The sequence below is a fragment of the Rhinoderma darwinii genome, chromosome 11, assembly GCF_050947455.1.
Source record: "Rhinoderma darwinii isolate aRhiDar2 chromosome 11, aRhiDar2.hap1, whole genome shotgun sequence".
NCBI lineage: Eukaryota > Metazoa > Chordata > Amphibia > Anura > Rhinodermatidae > Rhinoderma > Rhinoderma darwinii.
Genome location: NC_134697.1, coordinates 85536707 through 85558554, shown reverse-complemented (window position 1 = coordinate 85558554; position 21848 = coordinate 85536707). Strand labels below are relative to the sequence as shown.

The window sequence follows — 21848 nt, the reverse complement described above, 5'->3', positions numbered from 1 at the left end:
AGGCAGCTGGGACCACAGTCACCAAGAAAACCATTGGTAACACATTACGCCGTAATGGATTAAAATCCTGCAGTGCCCGCAAGGTCCCCCTGCTCAAGAAGGCACATGTACAGGCCCGTCTGAAGTTTGCAAATGAACATCTGGATGATTCTGAGAGTGATTGGGAGAAGGTGCTGTGGTCAGATGAGACTAAAATTGAGCTCTTTGGCATTAACTCAACTCGCCGTGTTTGGAGGAAGAGAAATGCTGCCTATGACCCAAAGAACACCGTCCTCACTGTCAAGCATGGAGGTGGAAATATTATGTTTTGGGGGTGTTTCTCTGCTAAGGGCACAGGACTACTTCACCGCATCAATGGGAGAATGGATGGAGCCATGTACCGTCAAATCCTGAGTGACAACCTCCTTCCCTCCACCAGGACATTAAAAATGGCTCGTGGCTGGGTCTTTCAGCACGACAATGACCCGAAACATACAGCCAAGGCAACAAAGGAGTGGCTCAAAAAGAAGCACATTAAGGTCATGGAGTGGCCTAGCCAGTCTCCAGACCTTAATCCCATCGAAAACTTATGGAGGGAGCTGAAGATCCGAGTTGCCAAGCGACAGCCTCAAAATCTTAATGATTTACAGATGATCTGCAAAGAGGAGTGGGCCAAAATTCCATCTAACATGTGTGCAAACCTCATCATCAACTACAAAAAACGTCTGACTGCTGTGCTGGCCAACAAGGGTTTTGCCACCAAGTATTAAGTCTTGTTTGCGAAAGGAATTAAATACTTATTTCTCTGTGCACAATGCAAATAAATATAATTTTGAAAATGTGATTTTCTTTTTTTTTTTTTTATATATAATCTATCTCTCACTGGTAAAATTAACCTAGCCTTTAAATTCTAGACTGTTCATGTCTTTGACAGTGGTCAAACTTACAAAATCAGCAAGGGATCATATACTTATTTCTTTCACTGTATATATCCCTGTTTTTTTATTCTTAATATGTTTGACAATAGCCAAACGTCTGTCATAAGCACTACATAGTTATAAAGGCATCTGAAAAAGTGTCACCTTGAAAATGTATGTAGAGCACACATCCCAGCGTCTATCTCTGTCTCTTTTCCACCCATATATGAAAGCAGGGAGGCATAACTAGGATTCAAATATATGTACTTACAAGTCTTTAAGCTTGAGTTTCAGTTACACATAATACAGGTTATTGGGACACTAGAGACAAAACATCTCCCCACCTCATTAGGTCATCGGGGTGGGACCACTATTTTTCTGATGGACCACCATGGAAGGGTCATTTGATCTCTGTGTCATCAGCTGAGGAAATGCTTGCCTACTTGTCCCCAAAGTGTGTGGTTACCAGATGGGATCACCAATAAGTGGGAATTAATAGGAACTTTAAATACTCCATGACTGTTGAGTTTCCACAAATCTGACATTTCCTTAAAAAGAAAGAAGAACAATTTTTCGACATCCACATTCTTCTGAAAAGTTCACAACAAGTTTACGACTAGTGTAAGTACTTGCAATGATCACAGTCTGGGTCAAAAATTGGGATTTGGTCTATGAACCCTCTGGTGTTTAAGAAGATGTGACTTCTGTTTGAAACATTTCCCACAATCCGAACATAAAAAAGGTCTTTCTCCCGTGTGAATTCTCTGATGTTTAACAAGATCGGACTTCTGTCCAAAGGACTTCCCGCACTCGGAACATGGAAAAGGTCTCTCCCCTGTGTGGACTCTCTGATGTTTCAGCAGATCAGATTTATTCGCAAAACCTTTTCCGCACTCAGAACACGGGAATGGTTTCTCTCCAGTGGGTTCGCTGATGAGTAACGAGAAATGTTTTACAAGAGAAACATCTGCCACATTCAGAACATGAAAACATATTTTCATCTAAATGAATTGCTTCGTGGTTAATAAGTTCATACTTCTCAATAAAAGGTTTGCCGTAGTCAACGCACATGTAACACTGCTCGCCTCGGTGAGTCCTTTGATGTATCTTCAAGTCCGAGTCAAGATTAAATCGTTCTCCGCACTCGGCACAAGGAAACGGCTTAATTCGCCTGTGGAGTCTCTGATGGGAAAGTAGATTTTGATTCCGGGTGAATCGTTTCCCACACTCAAAACAGACAAATGGTTTCTCCCCCGTGTGCATTTTCAGGTGCCTAGTAAGGATTGCATTCTGTATAAAGCATTTCCCACATTCAGGGCAGGAAAAAGTTTTGCGATGTTGACTTGGATTGTGTCGAACAATATTGGATTTATCACAAGAAAGTTTCATGTGGCATAGATCTGATATACTAAGGACTGGGATTGGGGTAATGGAGTTCTCTCCACGTGAGTCCTGTATGTAATCCGCTATGGAGTTAGCGTCCATTTCAAATTTCGGAGATAAAACAAGATGTCCATTTAACGTGTTCTGGCATCCATCTGCTAAGAAAATAAATATCTGTAAACATATAAGTTTACATTACAAAAATATTAGAATAGAACACTAGCATATATCCATTTGTTTTCTTTACGGAGATAGGTGATAAACACTAGACTGACATCCTGGCTGCTCCACGACAATAGTCATTCATGTGCTCACGTAGCATGCAGTTAGTGGGGTAGATGTGGAGAAATGGGTCAGGAGGACCAGACAAGAAGCAGGGTTAATGTAGTTAGGGGGAGTAGAAATGATTCAGAGAAAAGGAAGATCACTCCTGTCTATGTGATTCCAAGAAAAATGTACAAGTTGGGCAATGATGCGAGGGTGTCGGTCTCAGAAATGGCAGCCCTACTGGATACTGCTCTCCCCGACAGCCGGGAGAACAGCCCAGTTGGTAGCCGGGGGGATGGTAATGAAGTTAGGGCAAGATAAGAAGTGGTTATAGGGGATTCAGTCATCAAGTGGTGTCAGACTATATTGGTGGGTGAAGTATTAGGTCACAGGATAATGAGATCCGTGCGTTACAAACCAACATTGAAGACACATGAAAAATTGGACGGCAACCAATACTGTATGTTCACAAATGCCAGAAGTCTAGGAAGCAAATCTGGGGGCGCTTGAGGCCTTGGTACTGGAGGAACATATCGATATAGTTGGTTTCACAGAAACATAGCCGGGCCCTTCACACAATTGGGCTGTCAATCTTCATTGTTTTACACTCGTTCGGAAAGACAGGGCAAATAGGAAAGGTGGGGGAGTATGTCTGCATGTTAAACGTCATACGAAGGGAAGTGTAAAGGAAGCAATACTGGAGGAAGATTTTCAGGAGGTGGAAACCTTGTGGGTGGAATTACAAAGGAACACATTATTTTTGGGGTGTAATCTAGACCCCCCCCCACAAGTCACTAAGGAGACGGATGGTCAGATATAGAAACAGATAGAGTGGGCTGCCCAGGCTGGTACTGTAGTGATAATGCGAGAATAGGAACCATTCTGCTCCAACTGCAAAGGGAATAACATTTTTGTGGCAAAATAAATATTACGTGCCAGCTTTTGTGGAGAACCGAACAAAATGTGATGCTCTGTTAAAATCTGGTAATGTCTAACAATGCAGAGCTGGTTGGGAATGTCAGTGTGTGTGAAAACTTTGGTAACAATGATCACAATATCATTTTATTATGTAAACTGTAAAAAATAAACACGGGCTAGGTGGTCAAAAACACAGCTTTTTTTTTTTTTTTTTAAAAAGGCAAATTTCTGCAGGTTAAACGGTAATTGAACTTTCAAAAAAACTTCTGGCGGGTCATAGTGAGATGTCTGAAGTTTTGATGACTGGGTGTCCGAGCACGGAGACCCCCACAGATCGCTAAAACGAAGCAGGAGAAGTGCTCAGGTGAGCGCTGAGCCGCTTAGTTTCTGATCGACTTTTCTCGGAAAGCCGAGCATTTGGTGTACGGGCTCGTATATTATACAAAAGTTGCTGTAGGTGAGGCCGGTGCTTTAAACCTCTTGTAGCACCAGGACGTAACTGTACCTTATGGCGCGAGGAGAGGAGCATGGAGCGGGCTCACTTACGTGGTGTTGATGGTTGTCATGGCAGTCTGGGGGCCTAATAAAAAGGACCCCAGGTCTGCCATCTTTGTGCTCCTATTAAGCCCTTTAATAGGAGGCTGTAAATAGCACAATACACTGCAATACGTAAGTCCTTAGGGGGATGTAAAAAATCTTTACAATAAAAAAAGGGAGTAAGGCCGGGTTCCCGCGTAGCGTAAATGCTGCGGAATTTCCACAACTGAACTCTGTGCGGATATTCCACAGCATTCACAGTAGCAGCAAAGTGAATAAGAGAATCTCATGCCCGCGCTGCGGAAAACAAAACCGCAGAAAAGTCACGCAAAAGTGTTCTGCGGTGCATTTCTCATGCTGCGTGTTGTGCAGAGATGCTGCGTGTTTGGCCCATAGACTTCAATAGGGAGCAGAAATTCTGCAACAGATTTATGTTGTTGCGGTTTTTACAGCGTTTACGCAGTGGAAACACGCAGGTGCACATATACTTTGCTATAACCAATGTGTAAAACTAAATCCGCAGGTAAAACACAGCATTACCGCAGCAAAATGAGCCGAAGAAACACGTTATTTGGTGGGGATTTCTGTCACACATTGACCAGTGTTTTTATTGAGATTCTGCTGCAGATTTTCTGTTTAAGAAAATCTGCAGCGTATCCTGTGTGTGGGAACAAACCCTTAAAGTTTTTAGTAATACACCAAAAAAAAAAAAAGACCCTCATCCTCTAAAGTGAGATAAAAAATAAAATCAACATAATTGATCGACTTGTCCGTATAAGTCTGATCTAATATAACGTTATTTAACCTGCAGGGTGAATGACATATTTAAAAAAGAACGACAAAAAAAAACCCCACCAGAATTGCTGTTTTTTGGGTACCTTAGATCCTTAAAAATGTAATAAAAAGTGATCAAAAAGTACCCAAAATGGTGCTAATAACAAACTAACTAAAATTTTCCCCACAAAAAAACAAGCTCTCACATTGCTCCATCTTTGAAAAGAAAAAAAAGTTATGGCTCTCACAATTCATTGCTTTGTTTTGTTTTTTTAATTCATTATCTACATTAAAAAATAATCCTGTAATATGGAGGATTACAATGGAAGGTAACACATACGATAGATAGATAGATAGATAGATAGATAGATAGATAGATAGATAGATAGATAGATAGATAGATAGATAGATAGATAGATAGATAGATAGATAGATAGATAAACATAGGATCCACTATTTATAATAAACTGACCCTTCCTGTTCTGTAGAGATCACTTCTAAGCGGTCATGCCAATATCATCACAGGCAGGATTACAATGTTAGTTAATGGACACCGCTGTCCATCCCCTCCCTGCCACATAACCTATACTCGTCCAGTTTATTGGGGGACACAGACTGTGGGCATATGCTGTTGCAACTAAGAGGTTTGACACGAAGAATTAAAAAAGTGCTAGCCCCTTCTACAGGATATACATCACCTACAGACACTCAGATAATTCAGTCTGCCTATAAGCAGTAGGAGAAGCAGAAACAATACAAGGTAAGGAACTTAAATTGAGTCGGGGTACGGTAAGGGGGGTGGCAGAGTGAGCAACCCTCTGTAAAAAGGTTTGAATGTCAGAATTAGATGCTAGTGAACGATGGAAGAGGACTGAAAGCGCATGGGAAGATTGCTTTACATTCCAGGAGATGGGAAGAGAGGATTCTTTCTGGGAGCACCCCCTGTGCGTGAGGTTTCAGGAACATTTCTCGCTAGTCCCTGATACTCTAATTCGTGCAAAGGATCTGCCACTTCAGCAGAAGGATGGAGTGGCCGCAGGGAATGGTCGGGTAGGAGAGCCACCAGTAATGTGCTTAACGGGCAATCCAAGGAGTTTGGGTAACGGTTACACTGGTAGTGGATCATCCTTTGAAGAGGACTAGTGTGGAAGCTACCATGGTGACGATGACGCTCATGCAGAGACGTATAAAGGTCGGGGAACCCTTCTGTAAGGCCCGGATCCTGGTCTGAAGAGCGGACAACCTCTCCCATGCAAGAAACACTCTCGTCGAATGAGTGCGAAGGTTATGCCTAGAAAGTTTAGCGTCTGGGAAGGAGTCAGACAGGACTTGGAGCGATTGATGATCTAACCGAATTGGATTAAGGTATCCGGGGTGATCTAGGGAGCGGCTGAGTTATCCTCCCGAGGTGAAACATTATATCAGAAGGTCATCTGTGTAGGGAGTGACAGAAATCCCAATTGTTTGAAGAAGTGCCATCCCCACAGAGAGAATTTTAAAGAAGACATGTGGGGTTGGTGCCAGGTCAAACGGGAGAGACCAAAACTGGTAATGGTAGGGATGGAACGTGAAGCGCAGGAGGCACTGGTGGGATTGGCAAATAGGGACGCAAAGGTAAGCATACTTTATATCCACAGTACCAAGATACTCCCCCTGGTCCATAGAAGCAATGACCGTATTGAGAGACCTACAGAAATGACAGCGTTCGGTCTTTTGAGATCCAAAAAGGGTCAAACCGACCCATCCTTTTTTGGCAAGACAAAGAGATTGGACTAGAAATCGTAAAATCTTCGGCCTGGAGGCACATGGATGATGACCCATTGTAGTAGCAAAAAATATATTGCCTGAAAAAAGTAGTTGCTCTGGTAGGCGACCGAGGAAGCGTGGACTAGAAGAAACAATGGGTAGGAAGGCTGGTAAATTCGATTTTGTATCCTGAGGACACCACTACCTAAACTCATGGATGATCACAGATGGGTACCGAAGAGACGGGAACCTACCAATCGAAGAGCATTTAGGGATCGTGTGGAAGCTGTGTCCGCAGACCAGCACTTGAGCCAAGTCGTTCTTTGGGTGGCGATGATGGAATCAGAAGCATGGGCCACCAGACATCCAGCATTCAGAGAGGCTTCTCCCGGAAATTTTGTCCAGCTAGACAGTTAGCAAAATAGATCCACCAGTTCCTCCTGAGGGGCTCCTGAAAGAATGCTGTGTCGGAGTTGTCAAGCCCACTCGGTGGAAGCCCTGCTAGGCCAAGCGGAAGCAAAAATTGGGCACAGGGCAGAGTCAGTAGCCTCGATGGAAGACATAGCTGCCCATATAAGGACAGTGTGTCAGGGTCTTCCCCAGAGCGGAGTCCCGGGCAGAGCGCTAGTATCGGCTCTGCTCCGGGACGCTGCGGAATTCCCTGACATAGCTGCCCATATATGGACAGTGTGTCAGGGTCTTCCCCAAAGCGGAGTCCCGGGCAGAGGGCTAGTATCGGCTTTGCTCCGGGACTCTGTGGAAGTCCCTGACATCGCTGCCCATATATGGACAGTGTGTCAGGGGCTTCCCCAGAGCCCCGGGCAGAGCGCTAGTATCGGCTCTGCTCCGGGACGCTGCAGAATTCCCTGACATAGCTGCCCATATATGGACAGTGTGTCAGGGTCTTCCCCAGAGCGGAGTCCCGGGCAGAGCGCTAGTATCGGCTTTGCTCCGGGACTCTGTGGAATTCCCTGACATCGCTGTCCACATATGAACAGCGATGTCTGAGGCTTCCCCAGAGCCGGAGTCCCTGGGAGAGCGCTAGTACAGGCTCTGCTCCGGGACTCTGTGGAATTCCCTGACATTGCTGTCCACATATGAACAGCGATGTCTGGGGCTTCCCCAGAGCCCCGGGCAGAGCGCTAGTACAGGCTCTGCTCCGGGACTCTGGGGAAGCCTCTGACATCGCTGTACATACATCGACAATGATGTCAGGGGCTTCCCCAAAGCAGGAGTCCCAGTGATGTCAGGAGCACAGCTGGAGTCCCAGGAAGAGCCTACTAGCGCTCTGCCCGGGACTCCAGCTCTGGGGTTGTCCCTGACATCTCTGTGCATATATGGACAGTGGTGTCAGGAGCAGAGCTGGAATCCCAGGCAGAGTGCCAGAAGCGGCTCTGCTCCGGGACTCCAGCTCTGGGCAAGCCCCTGACATCACTGTGGCATTATCTACGGAGGGCACTGTGGCATTATCTAGGGGTGTGTTGCATTAGCTACAGAGGGCACTGCGGCAGCATCCACGGAGGGCACTGCGGCAGCATCCACGGAGGACTCTGCGGCAGCATCCACGGAAGACTCTGCGGCAGCATCCACGGAGGACTCTGCGGCAGCATCCACGGAGGGCACTGCGGCAGCATCCACGGAGGGCACTGCGGCAGCATCCACGGAGGGCACTGCGGCAGCATCCACGGAGGGCACTGCGGCAGCATCCACGGAGGGCACTGCGGCAGCATCCACGGAGGGCACTGCGGCAGCATCCACGGAGGGCACTGCGGCAACATCCACGGAGGGCACTGCGGCAACATCCACGGAGGGCACTGCGGCAGCATCTAAAAAGGGGCTGCCCAATCTTGACGTGTGCTAACTGAGCCGCCGGACTGCGTTTAGCGACACTTAAATTGGACAGCTGGATTGTTGAAATAAGCACGTGGAGAAATATCGGAAACTACCTGCTATGTCTCTAATTCACTGCACACAGTTAAAAGAGGAGATCCTGCTCCCCATCTCTCTGTAGAACACACTCAGAAGCTTCAGCATGGAGGACACTATGCTGCAGTGTAGCTGTAAATCCAGATAGAACTCTTACTAGAAGCAGCAGCATCTGTGTGGGTCTCTCTGCCTTTGTCTCCCTCCAGCACGTACCTCCCCCTTCATAGACTTCTATGGGCAGCATGTAACCTAATCCCTCAGTGAGCTGCGAATACGTCTCTCAAGATGGATTTTAGAAGTGAATTGAGAGTGAATGATGACTGCAGGGGGAGGAGAAGAAGTGGCTGATATGTGGAGAAGAAGGCAATTTTCTCTAATAAGACATATTACAATATTTCTTATAGTTGCTTGTGCTATTGATTTATGCAAAGTTTATATAAACGGCAGTGACTATTTAAGGGGTTAAGGAACTAGTAGAATAGGTGACTCTTCTGCATTGAATGGTCATTACTCACCTGGGCTGATGTTTGCTGGGATTTCCTCCTCCTTACACTGTTGATCCTGCCACACATACTTCTCCTCTTGATCTACTTCTTCAACTTTCACTATAACCAGGCCTTCATCCTAAATAACCACGAAAGTAAACATTCAGAACTAGTTGCCGAAAATTATTTTTTTGGGGGGAAGCCTCATGACTGCATCAACCAAGAGATACCTCGGTCACCTGTCACAGGGCTTCAGGCTTAGAAAAAATAAATCACTTGAGCGCCTTTGACTCCGCCATGCGGTGCTGCAGCCGATAGAGTAGGGACCCACTTTAAAGAGGTCGTCGTGAAGTGGCAAGTGGGGTTACACAGTTTGATCAAAATGTTTACAAAGAACCTCATGCTCATGTTTCTAAATTATGCCCAGCGGCTCAGATCAACGTATATATTGTGGATTGTGCGGTCCATGTCTAGATTCTCAGGATGTTCGGCAGAAGCATTTACACTAGACTGTGGACCCAATAACCGCAATGTTTACACCAGACTGTGGACTGATTGACAGACCGCAGCATTTACACTAAGAGTTGACTGACCGCCTGCAGCGTTTACACTATACTGTGGACTGACCGCAGCATTTACAATAAGAGTTGACTGACCGCCTGCAGCGTTTACACTACACTGTGGACTGACTGCAGCATTTACAATAAGAGTTGACTGACCGCCTGCAGCGTTTACACTATACTGTGCACTGACCGCAGCATTTACAATAAGTGTTGACTGACCGCCTGCAGCGTTTACACTACACTGTGGACTGACCGCAGCATTTACAATAAGAGTTGACTGACTGCCTGCAGCATTTACACTATACTGTGGACTGACCGCAGCATTTACAATAAGAGTTGACTGACCGCCTGCAGCGTTTACACTATACTGTGGACTGACCGCAGCATTTACAATAAGAGTTGACTGACCGCCTGCAGCGTTTACACTATACTGTGGACTGACCGCAGCATTTACAATAAGAGTTGACTGACCACCTGCAGCATTTACACTATACTGTGCACTGACCGCAGCATTTACAATAAGAGTTGACTGACCGCCTGCAGCGTTTACATTATACTGTGGACTGACCACAGCATTTACAATAAGAGTTGACTGACCGCCTGCAGCGTTTACACTATACTGTGCACTGATCGCAGCATTTACAATAAGAGTTGACTGACCACCTGCAGCGTTTACACTACACTGTGCACTGACCGCAGCATTTACACTAAGAGTTGACTGACCGCCTGCAGCGTTTACACTATACTGTGCACTGACCGCAGCATTTACAATAAGAGTTGACTGACCGCCTGCAGCGTTTACACTATACTGTGCACTGATCGCAGCATTTACACTAAGAGTTGACTGACCGCCTTCAGCGTTTACATTATACTGTAGACTGACAGCAGCATTTACAATAAGAGTTGACTGACCGCCTGCAGCGTTTACACTATACTGTGCACTGACCGCAGCATTTACAATAAGTGTTGACTGACCGCCTGCAGCGTTTACACTACACTGTGGACTGACCGCAGCATTTACAATAAGAGTTGACTGACCGCCTGCAGCGTTTACACTATACTGTGGACTGACCGCAGCATTTACAATAAGAGTTGACTGACCGCCTGCAGCGTTTACACTATACTGTGCACTGACCGCAGCATTTACACTAAGAGTTGACTGACCGCCTGCAGCGTTTACACTATACTGTGGACTGACCGCAGCATTTACACTAAGAGTTGACTGACCGCCTGCAGCGTTTACACTATACTGTGGACTGACCGCAGCATTTACACTAAGAGTTGACTGACCGCCTGCAGCGTTTACACTATACTGTGGACTGACCGCAGCATTTACACTAAGAGTTGACTGACCGCCTGCAGCGTTTACACTACACTGTGGACTGACCGCAGCATTTACAATAAGAGTTGACTGACCGCCTGCAGCGTTTACACTATACTGTGGACTGACCGCAGCATTTACACTAAGAGTTGACTGACCGCCTGCAGCGTTTACACTACACTGTGGACTGACCGCAGCATTTACAATAAGAGTTGACTGACCGCCTGCAGCGTTTACACTATACTGTGGACTGACCGCAGCATTTACACTAAGAGTTGACTGACCGCCTGCAGCGTTTACACTATACTGTGCACTGACCGCAGCATTTACAATAAGTGTTGACTGACCGCCTGCAGCGTTTACACTACACTGTGGACTGACCGCAGCATTTACAATAAGAGTTGACTGACCGCCTGCAGCGTTTACACTATACTGTGGACTGACCGCAGCATTTACACTAAGAGTTGACTGACCGCCTGCAGCGTTTACACTATACTGTGGACTGACCGCAGCATTTACACTAAGAGTTGACTGACCGCCTGCAGCGTTTACACTATACTGTGGACTGACCGCAGCATTTACACTAAGAGTTGACTGACCGCCTGCAGCGTTTACACTACACTGTGGACTGACCGCAGCATTTACAATAAGAGTTGACTGACCGCCTGCAGCGTTTACACTATACTGTGGACTGACCGCAGCATTTACACTAAGAGTTGACTGACCGCCTGCAGTGTTTACACTATACTGTGGACTGTCCGCAGCATTTACAATAAGAGTAGACTGACTGCCTGCAGCACTTACACTATACTGTGGACTGACCGCAGCATTTACAATAAGAGTTGACTGACTGCCTGCAGCACTTACACTATACTGTGGACTGACCGCAGCATTTACAATAAGAGTTGACTGACCGCCTGCAGCGTTTACACTACACTGTGGACTGACCGCAGCATTTACAATAAGAGTTGACTGACCGCCTGCAGCGTTTACACTACACTGTGGACTGACCGCAGCATTTACAATAAGAGTTGACTGACCGCCTGCAGCGTTTACACTATACTGTGCACTGACCGCAGCATTTACACTAAGAGTTGACTGACCGCCTGCAGCGTTTACACTATACTGTGGACTGACCGCAGCATTTACAATAAGAGTTGACTGACCGCCTGCAGCGTTTACACTATACTGTGGACTGACCGCAGCATTTACACTAAGAGTTGACTGACCGCCTGCAGCATTTACACTATACTGTGGACTGACCGCAGCATTTACAATAAGAGTTGACTGACCGCCTGCAGCGTTTACACTATACTGTGGACTGACCGCAGCATTTACACTAAGAGTTGACTGACCGCCTGCAGCGTTTACACTATACTGTGGACTGACCGCAGCATTTACACTAAGAGTTGACTGACCGCCTGCAGCATTTACACTATACTGTGGACTGACCGCAGCATTTACAATAAGAGTTGACTGACCGCCTGCAGCATTTACACTATACTGTGGACTGACCGCAGCATTTACAATAAGAGTTGACTGACCACCTGCAGCGTTTACACTATCCTGTGCACTGACCGCAGCATTTACAATAAGAGTTGACTGACCGCCTGCAGCGTTTACATTATACTGTGGACTGACCACAGCATTTACAATAAGAGTTGACTGACCGCCTGCAGCGTTTACACTATACTGTGCACTGATCGCAGCATTTACAATAAGAGTTGACTGACCACCTGCAGCGTTTACACTATACTGTGCACTGACCGCAGCATTTACAATAAGAGTTGACTGACCGCCTGCAGCATTTACACTATACTGTGGACTGACCGCAGCATTTACAATAAGAGTTGACTGACCGCCTGCAGCATTTACACTATACTGTGGACTGACCGCAGCATTTACACTAAGAGTTGACTGACCGCCTGCAGCGTTTACACTATACTGTGCACTGACCGCAGCATTTACAATAAGTGTTGACTGACCGCCTGCAGCGTTTACACTACACTGTGGACTGACCGCAGCATTTACAATAAGAGTTGACTGACTGCCTGCAGCACTTACACTATACTGTGGACTGACCGCAGCATTTACAATAAGAGTTGACTGACCGCCTGCAGCGTTTACACTATACTGTGGACTGACCGCAGCATTTACACTAAGAGTTGACTGACCGCCTGCAGCATTTACACTATACTGTGGACTGACCGCAGCATTTACAATAAGAGTTGACTGACCGCCTGCAGCATTTACACTATACTGTGGACTGACCGCAGCATTTACAATAAGAGTTGACTGACCGCCTGCAGCATTTACACTATACTGTGGACTGACCGCAGCATTTACACTAAGAGTTGACTGACCGCCTGCAGCGTTTACACTATACTGTGGACTGACCGCAGCATTTACAATAAGAGTTGACTGACCGCCTGCAGTGTTTACACTATACTGTAGACTGACCGCAGCATTTACACTAAGAGTTGACTGACCGCCTGCAGTGTTTACACTATACTGTGCACTGACCGCAGCATTTACAATAAGAGTTGACTGACCGCCTGCAGCGTTTACACTATACTGTGCACTGACTGCAGCATTTACAATAAGAGTTGACTGACCGCCTGCAGCATTTACACTATACTGTGCACTGACCGCAGCATTTACAATAAGAGTTGACTGACCGCCTGCAGCGTTTACACTATACTGTGCACTGACCGCAGCATTTACAATAAGAGTTGACTGACCGCCTGCAGCGTTTACACTATACTGTAGACTGACCGCAGCATTTACAATAAGAGTTGACTGACCGCCTGCAGCGTTTACACTATACTGTAGACTGACCGCAGCATTTACAATAAGAGTTGACTGACCACCTGCAGCGTTTACACTATACTGTGGACTGACCGCATCATTTACAATAAGAGTTGACTGACCGCCTGCAGCGTTTACACTATACTGTAGACTGACCGCAGCATTTACACTAAGAGTAGACTGACCGCCTGCAGCGTTTACACTACACTGTGGACTGACCGCAGCATTTACAATAAGAGTTGACTGACCGCCTGCAGCGTTTACACTATACTGTGGACTGACCGCATCATTTACAATAAGAGTTGACTGACCGCCTGCAGCATTTACACTATACTGTAGACTGACCGCAGCATTTACAATAAGAGTTGACTGACCGCCTGCAGCGTTTACACTATACTGTAGACTGACCGCAGCATTTACACTAAGAGTAGACAGACCGCCTGCAGCGTTTACACTACACTGTGCACTGACCGCAGCATTTACAATAAGAGTTGACTGACCGCCTGCAGCGTTTACACTATACTGTGCACTGACTGCAGCATTTACAATAAGAGTTGACTGACCGCCTGCAGCATTTACACTATACTGTGCACTGACCGCAGCATTTACAATAAGAGTTGACTGACCGCCTGCAGCGTTTACACTATACTGTGCACTGACCGCAGCATTTACAATAAGAGTTGACTGACCGCCTGCAGCGTTTACACTATACTGTAGACTGACCGCAGCATTTACAATAAGAGTTGACTGACCGCCTGCAGCGTTTACACTATACTGTAGACTGACCGCAGCATTTACAATAAGAGTTGACTGACCACCTGCAGCGTTTACACTATACTGTGGACTGACCGCATCATTTACAATAAGAGTTGACTGACCGCCTGCAGCGTTTACACTATACTGTAGACTGACCGCAGCATTTACACTAAGAGTAGACTGACCGCCTGCAGCGTTTACACTACACTGTGGACTGACCGCAGCATTTACAATAAGAGTTGACTGACCGCCTGCAGCGTTTACACTATACTGTGGACTGACCGCATCATTTACAATAAGAGTTGACTGACCGCCTGCAGCATTTACACTATACTGTAGACTGACCGCAGCATTTACAATAAGAGTTGACTGACCGCCTGCAGCGTTTACACTACACTGTGGACTGACCGCATCATTTACAATAAGAGTTGACTGACCGCCTGCAGCGTTTACACTATACTGTGGACTGACCGCATCATTTACAATAAGAGTTGACTGACCGCCTGCAGCATTTACACTATACTGTAGACTGACCGCAGCATTTACACTAAGAGTAGACAGACCGCCTGCAGCGTTTACACTACACTGTGGACTGACCGCAGCATTTACAATAAGAGTTGACTGACCGCCTGCAGCGTTTACACTATACTGTGGACTGACCGCAGCATTTACAGAAAAAAAAATTAGGAGCCAAATTATATATTTTGATCGCATGGGCACATTTTAGTCGCCATCTGGAGCCGTGTGACAGACACCAAAAACTAAAAAGAATAAAAGCCGCTCCACTTCCACCCATCACCAGTGTTTTCCTAAGAAGTGTTTGATAAGTCAATGTAAAAAACCTTTTAGGCTGGGTAATATGGCTGCTATCATTGCACGAAAACCAAATTAAAATGTCCAGGTCGGCTCATGACAACACCAACAGAGAACTACACCTAAAAAATCCTTGGGAGGCACCATGATTATGAACAATTTTGAATTGAATACTTGAAATATGAAAAGTACAGCCGATCCCCCATCTAAATGTAACACTGATGCCTGGTTTACATTGGGAGGCCTTCTCTTGGTATTGCCCCCTACACGTGAAATTAAGAAAAGTTATCTTGTAAATCTGTAAAAAAATATAGAAGAAGCCTCTGCGCTTGTTAAACATCCCGTTTTGATCCCCTTTTTGCGGCTATCCACTTCTATCCAACCTCCACTCTTCTTAAAAGGCTTTCTACAAAATTTCGGAATTTGTGAAATCGGCATTCCAATTCGTCCCAAAGGTGTAGGGATAGGTTTGAGGTCAGGGATCTGGGCAAGACACTCGAGTTTATGTACGCCAAACTTACCCAACCTTATCTTTATGCTCCGGGGAACAGTCTTGCTGGAAAAGTTGGAAGCATACAATTGTCTAAAAGTCTTTGTATGCCGTAGCATCAACATTACCCTGGAAAAAAGGGGACTGATCCAACCCCTGAAAAGCAGCCCCAGACCATTATCCCTCCTCCACCAAATTTTACAGTAGACACAATGCACTCCAGTAGGAAGCATCCTGACATCTGCCAAATGTAGATTTATCCATCAGACTGCCAAATAGTAAAACCTGACCCATCAGCATTAGAGAAGAAAAGGAATAGGAAAAAGGCAGTGTAGTATTTAGCAATTGGTAAACTGACCTGACGAAGGGATCAGTCCGGTCCAGAAACGTGTCGTCGTTTGAATAAAAAGATCACCTTGATCATACTTCCCTAGCCTCGTTCCTTGTCCTCCTGAGCCGGGCGCCATTACCCAATACTACACTGCCTTTTTCCTGTTCATTTTCTTCTATATGCTTTGTCCCCGGTATCAAGGAAATATCGCCGAGGGACTGCAGTGGGTGGGAGCCGGAAACCTACACCATCTCATTCCACGCATAGCCTCGGAGGAGCGCCGTTGATCCCTCACCTTTTCTATTCCGCTGTGCATCACCATAAGAGAGCACGTTTACACTGGTGGGGTGCTTTACACCTCTCCACCTGATGCTGAACCTCCCAAATCACTTGCGATGATGTCACTTCTAGGGGCAGTTTGAAACTCTACACGTTGTGTGAATACACCCTAAGGGGGGTTTTACACAAGACGATTATTGGACAGATGAGCGTTCATAGAACGCTCGTTGCCAATGGTTGCCATGTGTAAACAGGGGAACGATCAGCGGATGAACGAGCTTGATCATCTGCTGGTCGTATCGTTTTTAAAAGTAAAAGATTATCGTTGTTGGCAGCGCGTCTCCTGTGTAAACACAGAGACGTGCTGCCGACATGATAATAATGGATGGGATTGAGCGATCGGAGTAATGACTACTCGTCCCCATCCATAGCTCCGTGTGACAGGAGCAAAGGAGCGCCGATCAACAATGTCTCGTTGAACGGCGCTCGCTGCACCGGCCGCTTATCTGCCTGTGTAAAAGGGCCTTAACTCAACTTTAATTGGTGGGAGAGGATACAATTACAAATATTTTCAGATGCAATAGTCAAAAACTGACATTAATCCCTACTACTGTAGAAGAAGAAAAAAGACCAAAATATATTTTCCAAAAAAGAATCTGGTGAACAAAATAGAATACATTTTTTAGAGAAAAGCCTGGCTGGTAACTTACCAGACAAGCTGAATAGAAAAAAAATTCAACTCCTGCCGATAGACTTTTTGACCCTCAAAAAGGCTGTAAAGCTAAACAACATTCAGCCCGATCAGTTCCTTGATTCTTCCAACCTGACCACAATAATAAGCGGCAAAAAACTCCTGGAATTCTATCCAGGAACCGCTGCACTAGAGGAAGATGGCCCGCAATAGGTGCCGTGTCTTTTCTCCTTCCACCTCATGAAATACAACTGGAAATGGCCTGGACACATCCATTCAGGTGGAGGCAGAAACTACCGCCAGAGTCCTACTGGAGAAATGACTGTGAGGTCCTAACGAAAACCTGGTCATAGCGGTAAACACCTATGAAGTAACCCATTCTGCTACATGGATCCTAAGCACCTACGACAGTGATACCCCCTACACATTCAGGGACCCGACACAGGGATTTGAGGTGGGAGGTAGGCCCATACAGCTCCGACCCTCCCATCTGTTATATCTGATGAAAAGAATTTGTTGCCAGAAGCATGACCCCTCCATCATGATGTCATCAAAGCAAAGGGTGGCTACTTTCAAGAATGTAAAATATAAAACATATTCTGGTTTGTTTAACACATAATTCCATATGTATTATCTCATAGTTATGATGTCTCCAATATGGATCTCTATACTTCTTTCCATCAAAACAGAAGAATCATCCTCTGCGGATCTCCCCAATAGCGGCAGGAAAACACTGGATATGGGTGAAAAGAGGGAAGGGGCTTTTATACTTCTGTTTCTTGTCCCGATCAGGGAACAATGTCTCTCTATGTTGGTGCGGTCTTGAGGCAAGTTGGAATTTATAGCGTAATAAAGTCTGAGGTAATAAAAAATAAACACGAAAGTATCAACAGAACACAATATCACATAGGAGTTTTTGTATTTCTTCAGATCCATCTACCTGTTGACCCTTTGGGACATTGTGATTTATCTTTGGACGATCCTGGGAATATAGATGGCTGGGCCCTTCCTCTGTTGTAGAAAAACAAACACGAAGACGTAATATCTTGCATATCTGTCAATCCAGTGGACCTTCAAATCTACTCCTTTATAAATCAACAAAAGTCTCCTCTTACCTGGTGATGGGGTCTGGTGGTCCTCCATCATGACGTCCCTGTACAGATCCTTGTGTCCTTCTATATACTCCCACTCCTCCATAGAGAAATGGACTGTTATGTCCTGACATCTTATAGGAACCTGACACACAATGAGACAGTCATCATCCCGACACCTTCATAGCGTTACTATATAATGTCCCAGCATTCCCAGTAGTCCTCACCTCTCCAGTCAGCAGATCAGCGATCCGGTTGATGAGATTTAGGATCTCCTGATTTTTGTTACTATTATGTTTCGGTGAATGAAGTAGAGTCCCCTTCATGGGGCTCTGAGTCCCCTTCATGGGGCTCTGAGTCCTATTAAATTCTTCTGAAATTCTAGGATAGTTGCCGGATGTCACAGGTTGAGTAGATGCCTTCACAACCAAGTATTCCTGTGAATTAAGACACAGCTTCAACTTTTTGGGTGCCCTAGCCCTCTACCACCTATCTAAGCAGCATGTAGACATCCATGTACTGTTTCAGGTGAAAATACTGTAAAGGAGGGTCTATTTGCTTATATTCTCTGCGTTAAATTACATTATAAATGATCAAGCAGCATGCCGAATTACTAAGATATGTGTTCTACATTAATTTAATGACCTTTCCTCTACATAGTTCTGTTCGGGTCTCAAATAAATGTGTTATCTTTATGTGATCATCGTGTGGTCTTCATACATCCATGCTAGCGGTTTGGCTGAACGGCCAGACATGAAATACAACTATTTGTCGTTATCGCAACAAACTCCCTCATGGGAAAGAACAGTTAACAGCACCCCATTGTACGCTGGCCTCCAGCTGTTACCTGATGTCAGCATTTTAATGAAGAATTATAATGATATATTTGAAATATTCTCATTGTATGCTATTGGCTGAATAAAAATGGTCACATTGCCCCTGATAGGTTAACCTCAAGCCTACACCCCTTTTGAATGATATTATTGTACTTTAGTTTGGCAATAAACCCCCAGAGGAGAATTTTGAGTATACAAGCAATGTCTGTGTGTTATTTCTCCTCTCTCAATATATATTGGTATGAAATCTCCTGATTAGGATGCTGGATAAAGTTCCTGGTGTGAGTGTCTGTTGGAACACTCGTCTAAATTTCAGTCTAATATATATTTTGAGCCATTGACTTCCACGACAATACTCTACAATAACAACAGTAACGGAAAAAAAAAAGAAGATAAAAAAAACCTTTGTCTTTGCGTGAACAATGATGTCATGATGACATCATTCCCAGAATCCCTCACCTCTGCCATCAACAAGTTAATGATTTCAACGGTGAGGTTTAATATTCTCTCGGAGATGGTATTCTTGTTGTTGTCCATCTTGAAAGTTCTAGGAATGAAGTCCAGTCCTCTGTTGAAAGATAAGGAATACATTAGTAGTTATTTGTGTGGATGTTTACTGTACCATTTACTACATTTCACTTTAGATGACCACACGACATAACTAAACAATGTAACATTAAACTGTGGAGTACTCATATTCTAAAAAAAAGCCCATGCGGCAGGCAAATATCTAATTGGCACCACCCGTCATCGTCAAGACTTGTAGTTGGAGTTGAACACCAAAAAAAAAAAACATGAAAATTCATGCTTGTGGATAAAAGGCTGACCCAAGCAAAGCCCTAAAGCACATTTACACGGGCCGAAGACCGGCCGAACAAGTGTTCATATGAAGGCTCGTTCCCGATCATTGACCTGTGTAAACATGGCAACGATCAGCCGATGAACGATCAAACGATCATTTGTCAGATCATCACTTATTTTGGGCAGCCCAAAAATGAATCGTTGTCAGCAGCACATCTTCCCGTGTTAATAGGGGATGTGCTGCCGACAATATCAAAGCGTAATAACGATTGTTCGTCCCCATACAGGTTGCATCGGCTTGTGTACATTAAGCGAGCGCCGACCGATTTGCTTTATCACCCATCAGCACTCGTTATGGGCCGAAATCTGCCAGGGTAAAAGGGACCGTAAAGAGTAACTGCACTTTTATCAAACTTTTGATATGTCAGAGACATATCAGAAGTTTCTCAGCACCCGGACCCCCACTGTTGCAGAAACTAAGGTGCGGAAGCGCTTACTTGAGCGCTTTTCCCCTTTGGATGTGATTGGCGCTCCCTGTCAAGCTGAAGACGGCTCACACAGACGTTCTACGAGCGCCGTCTTCAGCCTGATGATGAGCACCGGTCACAGGTGAAGGAGCGGACTGCTTCTGGGGGGGGTCTCAGCACCCGGACCCTCACCGATCCAAACTTATGCAGATAGTGCCCACATAGTGCCCATGTAGATAGCGCCACACACGCCTGTAGATTGTGCCACACCCTCTTCTGAACAGGCCTGCATCACAAAAAAGCGCCAAGTGGCGTGGAAGGGAACCAATGGTCCCCTTGCCTCGCCAGCGCTGTCGAAGGACATGTCCCCTTGTGAGATCTGTCGAAGGACATGTCCCCTTGTGAGATCTGTCGAAGGACATGTCCCCTTGTGGGGGCCAGGATCAGTTTTTTATGTGAAAAACCCCCGTTAAAAACGGATCCATTGATCTCCGAGGGGGCCGTGAAAATGGACGAAAATAGGACACGTTAACATTTTTAATGGCCATTATTCACGGGCGATTAAAAAAATGGCCGGGTCAAAACCCACATAGAACTTAATTGTACTGAAAAAGGATGCGGGCTCTATGTTTTGCTCACACTCCGGCGTCAAGGCTGCTGTCGGCCAGTCCGCACTCTGGTGTAACCCATTATATCACAAATAATTCTGTGATTTTTAATTCGGCCACAGAAAATTTAATTTGGTCTCATTGCAGCAGCTTTTATAATTCAGACCTCTGATTGACAGACCACTGCACCAATCACAGCTCAGTATCCAGAAACTCTGCTGCCTCCCCCTCTTCTGAGAATGAGTTTCCTGCAGTAGATCGCTGCTGCCCTCTGCTGGCAGGACGGTGACACTGGTAACGTCCTGAATGTTCCCCAGCTGTTAGGACTAGGGAACCCTGGGTAATTTGTGAGGCCGGTACAGTACTACACGATAACGGGTGACGTCACACATCCACTATATCACTGCCCAACACCCCATTGTAAAGAGCAGCGGCCATTACCTGCTGCCGGGCTACTCCACAGACATGCCGGATCCCATTGACGGCAGGACTTGGGATCACGTGATCAGTCACTTCTGGGAGGAGTCACGCTCGGGAAGGGGTGGAGCTTGTTACTTCACACAGAATAGTCCTGTATATGACGCGCGTACATGTAGCAGAGTTGTGTGTGTTTAGCGTGTGCCAAACCTTTGTTTTCTATGCAGTCCGCAATTCGCAATTATGTATTGTGTTTACAGAGCTGTGTGTGTATAGCAGATTGTATTTTCTTTGCAGTGTGCTGTACACGTAGCAGAGCTGTGTGTGTAATATTGCCAGCAGCAATCGCGTGCGTTTGAAGTGAGTGAAGGAAAGCTTTGTGTATAAGCAGTCAGGCCCCCATACACACGACCGTATTATTATTTTATCCGTAATTCCGGATAATCTGCGGACCCGTTCATTTCTATAGGCCACGGGCACCTTTCCGTATATTTACGGATGTGTGTCCGGGCAGTAGAAATGATCTGCAAAATATAGAACATTTCCGTCCGCAAATACGGCACGAGCTCGCCCATAGAAGACTGGGCGCGTGCAAAATTGCAGTTGCCTGCGACGGCGGGGGATTCCCTAAGAAAATGGCACCT

The 21848-nt window shown here is 45.6% G+C and overlaps 1 pseudogene; it reads right to left on the bottom strand.

Annotated features, from left to right (window-relative positions):
* Positions 1-965: 965 nt before the first annotated feature.
* Positions 966-21387, bottom strand: LOC142663717 (gastrula zinc finger protein XlCGF66.1-like; annotated as a pseudogene).
* Positions 21388-21848: the final 461 nt, after the last annotated feature.